The sequence below is a fragment of the Choloepus didactylus genome, chromosome 3 (assembly GCF_015220235.1).
Source record: "Choloepus didactylus isolate mChoDid1 chromosome 3, mChoDid1.pri, whole genome shotgun sequence".
In the NCBI taxonomy this organism is placed as follows: domain Eukaryota; kingdom Metazoa; phylum Chordata; class Mammalia; order Pilosa; family Megalonychidae; genus Choloepus; species Choloepus didactylus.
This window is the reverse complement of record NC_051309.1, coordinates 182,304,109-182,313,076: the sequence shown is the minus strand read 5'-3', so window position 1 is coordinate 182,313,076 and position 8,968 is coordinate 182,304,109. Positions and strand designations below refer to the sequence as shown.

The window sequence follows — 8,968 nt, the reverse complement described above, 5'->3', positions numbered from 1 at the left end:
TAGGAAGAAAAAGTTAATGTGTGGAATTGCTCCTATTTTATCTTAATTCAGAATACTTTTATGTTAGATACCTATATAAATTAATTTTCAAAAAGGCTTTTTTCTCAAGATACTCTTCTGAAAGTATTTTCTGAAATATAATATTCTGAAATATAATATAATATATTCTGTGGGTCAGGAATTCTGACAGGGAACAGTGGGGATGGCTTATCTCTTTACACAAAATTTGAGGCTGCAGCTACTATATGTAGACATTAAAGAACAAAATAATCTTAAAGCTGGTGGTTGCCAGTAACTAAGGCTGGAAACCATTGGGGCTGCTGGTTAAATTCTCAAAAAAACATAGACTAAATGACATTCTGATAGGTGAGAAATACTATCTCAGTACACTTTTAATTTGTATTTCTTTATGCTCAAGGTTGATAATCATTTTTACATTTAAGGACCAATTTTTACTTTAAATTTTTTTTATGCCTGTCATCATTTTTTTCTTAGGACTTGTTTGTCTTTTCCTTCTCTATTTTTAGAATGTTTATATTTTGGGGGAATTTAAACCTTTATCAATGATTTAATTTGCATTGTTTTCTTATTTTACATCTTTTTTCCTTGCATATTGAAAAATACAAAATATTTTTATTTTTATATCACTTAAATTATCATTCATTCTTCCAGGTAAAGAGATTTACCCATGTTTCCTTCTAGTTTTTTTATATGACAATAGTTTTTGCTGCATAATAAAGCACCCAAAATTGAGTGCCTTAAAACGGGTTTGTTACATTTTTTTGTAAAAGGCAAAAGTGTAAATATTTTAGGCTTTGTAGGCTATATGGTCTCTGTTGTAACTACTTTGCTCTACTGTAGTTTGCTAACCTCGGTTCTAGTCCAACCCCTTGGTTTAATAAGGAATCTGACATTGTACATAATTCTTCATGATCATTTGCTTCTTAAATTAAAAGGCACAGAAAGCTGAGCCATGAGCAATGGAGAACTTTGGAATAGAGAGTGTCACTCTCAGGGAATAGATTAGTATGATGAACTGGAAAACCCTCTCTGGGAAATACAGATGTCAAATAACTGGAAAGCCATTTCAAAGGGACCAAATCTGGGCATTTCTGTATCAGAGAAAATATATTCCTCAACTTGCATAGAGGAGAAAAATAGAATTAGAAAGCTAAATTGTAAGATTGTGGAATTACATTGTTTATTTTTAATAAAATCAAATTAAATAATATAGTAGCATACATAAAGGAAAATTTATTTGATCACTGAACACAAATAATATGGGTATGTTGATTTTAAATTGGTCATATTATAATTGAAATTATTATTATAAATTCAATGTTGAATACATTTTTGCATAAAACAAAGTTATGCCAAATAGTACAAAATAAAAATGACAAGCAAAAACTGACATGCATTAGTTTTGAACTGAATTATAATTAAATTCAAAACAGGAACATTTTCATATAAAACTTTAAGAAATGAGAAAGGTCTTAATTTATTAGGGTGAATACTTTTAGAATTATTACACAAATGTGAATTTGAGAAGGCAATTTTCTGGCACATAGTCTAAAAATTAATCCTTATGTTTTTGAAAAAGCTGCACTGTGAAATCATGTGAATAGGACATAATTTCAAATTATTAACTTTTGTATAAGAAATGACTCTAAAAATTATCTTGGCAGACAGCACAGCAGACTGAGCATTTATCTTAAATTCTATACTTGTGTTCTAAAGTCTAACTAGTTATTTCTGATTGCTAGTAATACACCAAAAAACACTCTCCCTAAAAATTATATGTGTTTGTGTGTGTGTGTGTGTATCAAATTTTATGTACAGGGATCTCTGGCTAAATCTACTCCTTAGTGATTATATGTGTTTATGTCTGTGTGTGTGTGTGTGTGTGTGTGTGTGTGTGTGTGTGTGTGTGTGAAGAAAGAGAAAAATGGGGTAGGAAAGTTGATGTATATCTCTTTGTTAAACTGCCATTTCTGCATTGTGATTCTAAGTCTAGTAATTGTTCTGTTTCTATAAATGTACTTTCATTTTCTCAACTGGAGATGATGTCCGGATGCTGTCACAAGCTGAGAACTGACCCAGTTAAATTTCATATTCAGTAATAACACTTAGCACTGTGATTATTATACATTATGATCCATACAGTCATTAAATTTCAGTTTATATGATAATCTTGATGTTAATGGGAGCTACTTTAGTAGATTTCATTTTTCTCTTCCATATAGAAGAAGATACTAGTAGCATGCTTTGTTCTGATTATTCATGATGACTAAAATTGTAACTAATTTTGCCAAAGAATATACAGGTCCCCAACTGTGGCTTGTCTTTCATAAGGGCCATGGGACTTTGGTTGTTTTTTTTTTTTTTTTTTTTGTAGAAAAAAACAAGGTCTCAAGTCTAACTTGAAGCATATTTGTCAGCTCATTTACTGATACTAAGCTCCTTTTGTGGAGTATGTCAGGTACCCATAATGTCAGACACAGTTTATGTGTGGGATGTGTGCATTTAAGTGAAGTGACCTACTACTTTATCACTTGGACTATTATTTGAAGTGACTATAAAATAATATGAATAATTTTTAACACAAATTCATCAAAAATAAACACTTTTACTCAAAAACCATTATGTCACAATTCCACTGATACTACCATTGCTAAAGCATGGTTTTTAGTACTGCCTTTAGGATCTACCCAGCATGTATTGGAGCTGGCTGGCACCAGCTGAAGAGCTGATTGTGCACGTCTCTTCCCAACTCTCTGTTCACTGATATCATCATTTTTTTCCAAAACAACAACAAAATATTTATTTTGATATTTGAGAATTATGAGAAACCTTAATAATAGGAATTGGATACTTATGGGGTCTTCTGAGAAATCTGAAGCAACACCGTCTGCTGCAACTTGATGCTTCTCCAGTTTGGCAAACAATTCTTCATTGGATTGGTGTGCTGGCCACAGACCTAGCATTGCGGGGTGGTGTAGAAATGCTGCACTTCAGAGGTCTTGCAGAACTAATGCCTGCACTTGGTAACAACTGGGTTTTGGAATGTCTGGTGACAGATGAAACACTTGAATGTTACTTTCTCATCATTGCTTCCCTATTAATGGTTTTAGTCCTCAGACACCATAGCAACCCTCATGAAGCTCATATTCGATCTGCCACCCATGCTTGTATCCTGAGTGATCACGGAGGAACTTGCAGCTGTCTCAGAACCAGTCTCCTTGGAGTCCTTACAGATGTCGGACTAGTAATCCCAGAGCATTGTGGCATATAGATGCTTGGGAGCTCTGATGGGACCCTTCCTCATCATCTTGGAGGAGGCATTACCCATAGATTTGTCTATGGGCTTTATGTATTACTGATAATTATTGGTTCCCTGATAGATTTTGTCATCTTCCTTGACCCTCTGCTCCTCCTGGACCTTCTGGCTATGCTCAAAGATGGTTTGCGTGTCATGCTCCTTCTCAGTTTCTAGCTCATAGAAGGCAGCAGTCCCAATATCCTCTGGCCCCACTGTTTTGCAGAGTGGGTGGACTTGTGTTACTTAAATCACTGTAAGCCATCTTCTGTTTACCACTGCCATAGGTCCTCTGTGGTCACTGATACCATCAGTAGTTGAAAATTACCATTTGTAGGAGTTTATATAATGTAACTACACCTCAGAAATGCTTTGAATTAGGGTTCTTCAACCCCTGGAGAACCCACTGTTAAATATTTACTGTCATAGCATGCCACTAGGTTAACTTCCTTTAAAAAAAATTGAGTTTAGTTTATTGTATTTATCCATATTTTTACTCTTTCATTTATTTTTTCTTTCCTAATGTTCCAAGATTCTAAAATGCTTATTTTTTTTTTTTACCATTTCCTTTCTGTTCCAAGAATTTCCTTCAGACATCTTTTATGGCAGGTCTACTGGTTACACATTTTCTTGGTATTTATTCATCTGAGAATGTCTTGATTTCTTCTTCATTTCTAATATCTTTACTGGTTATAGAATTTTGGGTTGAGAGTTTTGTTTTTTCTTTCAGCACTTGAAAGATATTTCATTCCTTCTGTCCTCCGTGGTTTCTTATGAGAAATCTGCTATTGTTGGATTTGTATTTTTTTCCTATATGCAAAGTCCTGTTTCTCTCTCACTGCTGTCGAGATTTTTTCTTTGCCATTAGTTCTAGGGGTTTAATTATAATGTGTCTAGATGTAGATTTCTTTGGGTTTATCCTGTTTTGATTCACTCAGTTCCCTGAATATCTATTTTTAGGTCTTTTGTCAAATACAGGAAATTTGGGGCCATTATTCCATCAAATAATTTTTCAGTCATTCCCTTTGTATCCTATCCTTTCATAAATTCAATGATACGAATGTTAAATCTTTTGTCATAATCTGAAAGGTCATGGAAGCTCTACTCATTTTTTTTTTTCAGTCTATTTTCTCTCTGTTGTTCAGACTCAGTAATTTCTTTTATTCTGTCTTCACAGTGCATTGATCCTTTCCTCTATTCTTTTCATTCTGCTGTTGAGATTATCCATTGAGATTTTTGATTGTTGTTTTTTTTTCCATTTTAAAATTTATGGTTGCTTCTTTATAGCTTCTATTTTTTTCTGAGACATTCTGTTTCTTTGACTTTCTATTTTTCACTTGTCTCAAGCATATTCAGACCTGCTCATTGAAGCACTTTTATGATAGCTGTCTTAAAGTCCTTTTCAGATAATTCCAGCATCTCTGTTATCTTGGTATGGGCATCTGTTGATTGTCTTTTCTCATTCATGTTTTTTCCTGGTTCTTGATATGAGGATAAGTGATTTTCCATTGTATTCTGACATTGAGGTATTATGTTATGAGCATCTAGATCTTACTTAAATTTTCTGTTTGAGCCAGCCTCCTTGGACACTGTGCTAGTAGGGGTGGGAGGTTGGTTGCAGGTTATCTGTGGTATTAGCCTGGCATAGGGCACTAATTGTGCAAACCTCTTTGGCTTTGCTTGGCTGCTATTTTCCTGGTAATTGGACTAGAGAGAACAGGCATTTGTTGGGGCTCTTTGGTCTGCATTCATTGTCATCTCTGCACTGCTGGTTTCTCTAACAGCTCAGTCTGGGATAAATTAAGACAAAAAGGAAACTCAAGGAAGTCATTTCTGTGTGATTCCTCATGTCCCAAGTTCCCTAGCCAGGCTGCCTTCTTCTCTCCACCTTTTAGTCTTTTTATGTTTGTTTTATATATGATCCCCAGAATTTTTCCTGTACTTATTGGAAGGAAAAGGAAAAAGTGTGTCTACTATCTTACTTGAAGCATAATTCCATTCTTAATTACTCCATTTGTAGGGAATTCAGGCCATTTACAGGTTGTTATGTTTTATGTATGTGCATGGGTGTGTGTGTGTGTGTAAATATGCTATTCAGATTTGTCTGATGTATAGAAACAGAGAACAAAGTTGGTAACATTGTTCCATAAAAACAAACCAGTACATATTTGAGTAGAAAATACTGTGATTCATACTTCATTTGCTCAGAAAGTATAATCTTGCTCTTTCAGAGTCTTCCTCTTGCACATTCACATGTTTGTGAATGCCTTCTAAATCTCTACATTGTTTCAGGATATGATTGTTTAGCTATGTAGTCACTTAACCTTAAAGCTTTATTATGAAATAGAGGATGATGGCCTCACAACTTTATTAGTAACTATTTGCTGAGAAGCAACAGAATAGAGGGGCTAAGATTGTTGGCTCTTGGGTAAGAGTTCCCAGGTTTTTATTCTGAGTGATCTTGTGCAGGTTCCTCAAACTTGACTTGCCTCAGTTTACTCATTACAAAATGCAGATAGAAGCATAATTATGATTAAATAAGATAATATATGTAAAGTTCTTTGACTAGGGACTGGCACAGAGAAAACACTGAGCAAATTTCAGCTATTAATAAATATTAACTATAAATATTATCACAAATATAAGCCAGATAGGTGTTACATGATCTACCTTGGGTAAATACTTTCATTTAAATATTCAGATATTATACTTATCAAATGACAGCTCATCAGAGAGCAGTATGTTTGGGGACTCTTTTTTTTTTTTACTTTTTTTTTTATTCTGTATTGTTCCTTGAAGCCATAAATAAAAATACAAATGTGAGTGGTGTATTATAATTATATATATTGCAATAATTTTATTATAAAAATAGCTACATTTATTGGGTTTTTATTAAACGCCAATGATTCTTCTAAGAGCTTTTTATTGTACTATTACATCCATTGTGCAGATTAGGAAAGTGAGGCATGCACAATTTAAGCAATGGCAAAAATTTACAAGCTATTAAGAAGAAGAGAAAGGTCATGTGTCTCCAGAGCTCATAATGCTGAGCATCACAATAAACTGTCATAGATATACTTTAAGTACAATCTTATATCCTTTTATAAAAATTATAAATCATGAAAGAAAATAAATTATATGCTTTAAATCATTACCATACCAAACTATACCACATAATTATCATTCTCACTGGAGTAAAACTCAGAAGATGTTAGGACTTAACCAAAGGAAAACCACCACACACATTTAATCCATCAATGAACAGAGATTTAAGGAAAAAGTACATGTCAAAATTGAGAACAGTTGGAAATCATTTTCAGTCACATTAATATGATACAAAAAGATAACTGTTAAAATTTTCATGTAACACTTATTATCTTTGTTTCTCATGTGAAAGGGAAAAAAAATCATGTAAAATATTTCCTGTTATTTTATGACTGCTTTTTCTTCAACTTAACATCACAATAGATACAAACAAAAGCTATGACCTAAATTAATTTTGAAGAATATTTCTTACTTTCCTAACTATGATGGAAAACAAATGGCACTTAACACTGATTACTTTGAAATAGGAATGTGTTTACTTACAGATCTCAGATCATATATTCAGAATCTTCCAGAAGAGGCTACTGGTAAATGGCAAAATTTGCAATAATAATAATAATGATTTGTAGTAAATGTATAGCCAAAATAACAGTGCAAGATATTGCAATTACCTCAAAAAATATTGCTCTCCCATTGAATTCTAAATTGTGAACCTATAGTGCCTTAAACAATTACTATTGCATTTCATTACAAATGTGTACAATTTATTCTTAAGTTTAGTATTTAAATAGCCCTCAGAATACAGAAGAAAATAGTTTTGTCGCTTTGCAATGAAAAAATGGAAATCTTCACAGCAACCTTTCTGGAGGCTTTTCAGTTGTCACTTTCATATAGCTAGGTATAATAGAGTTGAATAATTTAGTAACCATGGCAATGGTGAAGTAATTCATTAAATTGACAGTATACCATAATTGTGTTATTATCAACAAAATTATCAGTTATTTCCTTATGCTTGGTTGTTTTGCTTATAGTTTTGGCATATTATATATTGAGCTGTTCTCTCAGTCTGAATGGTGATTTTGACATTTTGTGATTAAAAATAACTTACATCATAACATTTCATGAAGTTGTATCAACCTCCAATAGTGGCAGTAAAAAGTAATGCATTCTGACACATAATTTATCTAAAATGCCATAGTCAAGTTACCTTGTTTAAAAGTCAAGATGTTTTTATTCAGTTCTTCTAAGAGTATTTGAATTGCATTTTTGAGATAGGAGATATTTGTATAGAGGCTATTCTTTTTCTCTTCTTACTTTGCATTATGTATACAATATCTGTTCTATATTTTCAGTGCAAGAGATGACAGTGAGTTCTGAAAACTATCAAAATCTGTGAAGAAAAATTAAGTCCAGGGTTGTGAGAATTTAATTTAGAACAGCACTACCATTATGCATGGTGCCATTAATATGGTAATAATAAACAAAAAAGCCAAAAGAAATACATAAAAGACTGAAATTTAAGATTTTTAAGATGTTGGTACAGATTTTTTTAAGTGGCCTAATCCAATATCTTGGTTACAGAAATAGGGAAACTGGTACTGAGAGTGTTTCATCATGGTCACTGGCTTTTTAGTAAATTAACTTCTTCGAATTGTTTGCCTATATGAGATGCTAGTACAATTCATGAGCCTTCTTCTACTTTGGCAATGCCTATACTATATGACAGGAAAAGGTCGTGGAGCTGAATTGAGAGGAACCAACTAGGACCAGACTGCAGACATATCTCGCTTTATTGTGATTCACTTTATTGCATTTTACAGATATTGCATTTTTTACAAATTGAAGGCTTGTGGCAACCCTTCTTCAAAAGCAAGTCTATTGGTGCCATTTTTCCAACAGCATGTGCTCATTTTGTTTTTCTGAATCACATTTTGGTAATTCTTGCAATATTAAAAATTTTCATTATTATTATATTTGTTATAGTGAGCTATGATCAGGGATCTTTGATATTTCTATTGTACTGTAACTGGACAAAGAAATAAGTTTTTTTTATTTCCCCTCAAAACCATTAACCCATAGCCACCATTTAGCACCAATTAGGGATATCAACAGCACCTACCTCACCTGAGTTGCTCTGTGATCAAAAACTGGTTGCTATAGCGAGTACTGCAGCCACCATAGCAAATGAATTCCAGATACACAAACTTCCTCCTTCTGATAGCCCCACACTCACAGAACTGAGCCATGTTCTAAAGGAGATGCCATTGTCACCAAGGTTCCCTAAGATACTACTTCTGAGAAGAAGCTCCTCTTCTCTGTGGCACATAGTAAGGGGTAAAGAGAGCTGGACAATTATTTCCATTTCAGTCTTTTTCTTTACATCCATGCGACCAACATAAGGGATTCTTTTTTTTTTTTTTTTTAACTATATTTTAAGTGCCTGGTTTAAAGAATCCTTAAACCAGTTTATCCATGAAGGCAGAATAGAGAACTTGGAAAAGTATACAAATTATTAAAATTCGCCCACATAAATCATTCTGCTATATGCAAGGTCATTAGACATCTCAGGTGAAGACATCATCAACCTGGGAAAGCCAAAGATAAAAA

At 33.2% G+C, this 8,968-nt stretch overlaps 1 pseudogene; it reads right to left on the bottom strand.

The window, feature by feature from the left end:
• Positions 1 to 2,645: 2,645 nt before the first annotated feature.
• On the bottom strand, positions 2,646 to 8,747 carry LOC119530583 (annotated as a pseudogene).
• Between the last annotated feature and the right edge of the window lie 221 nt (positions 8,748 to 8,968).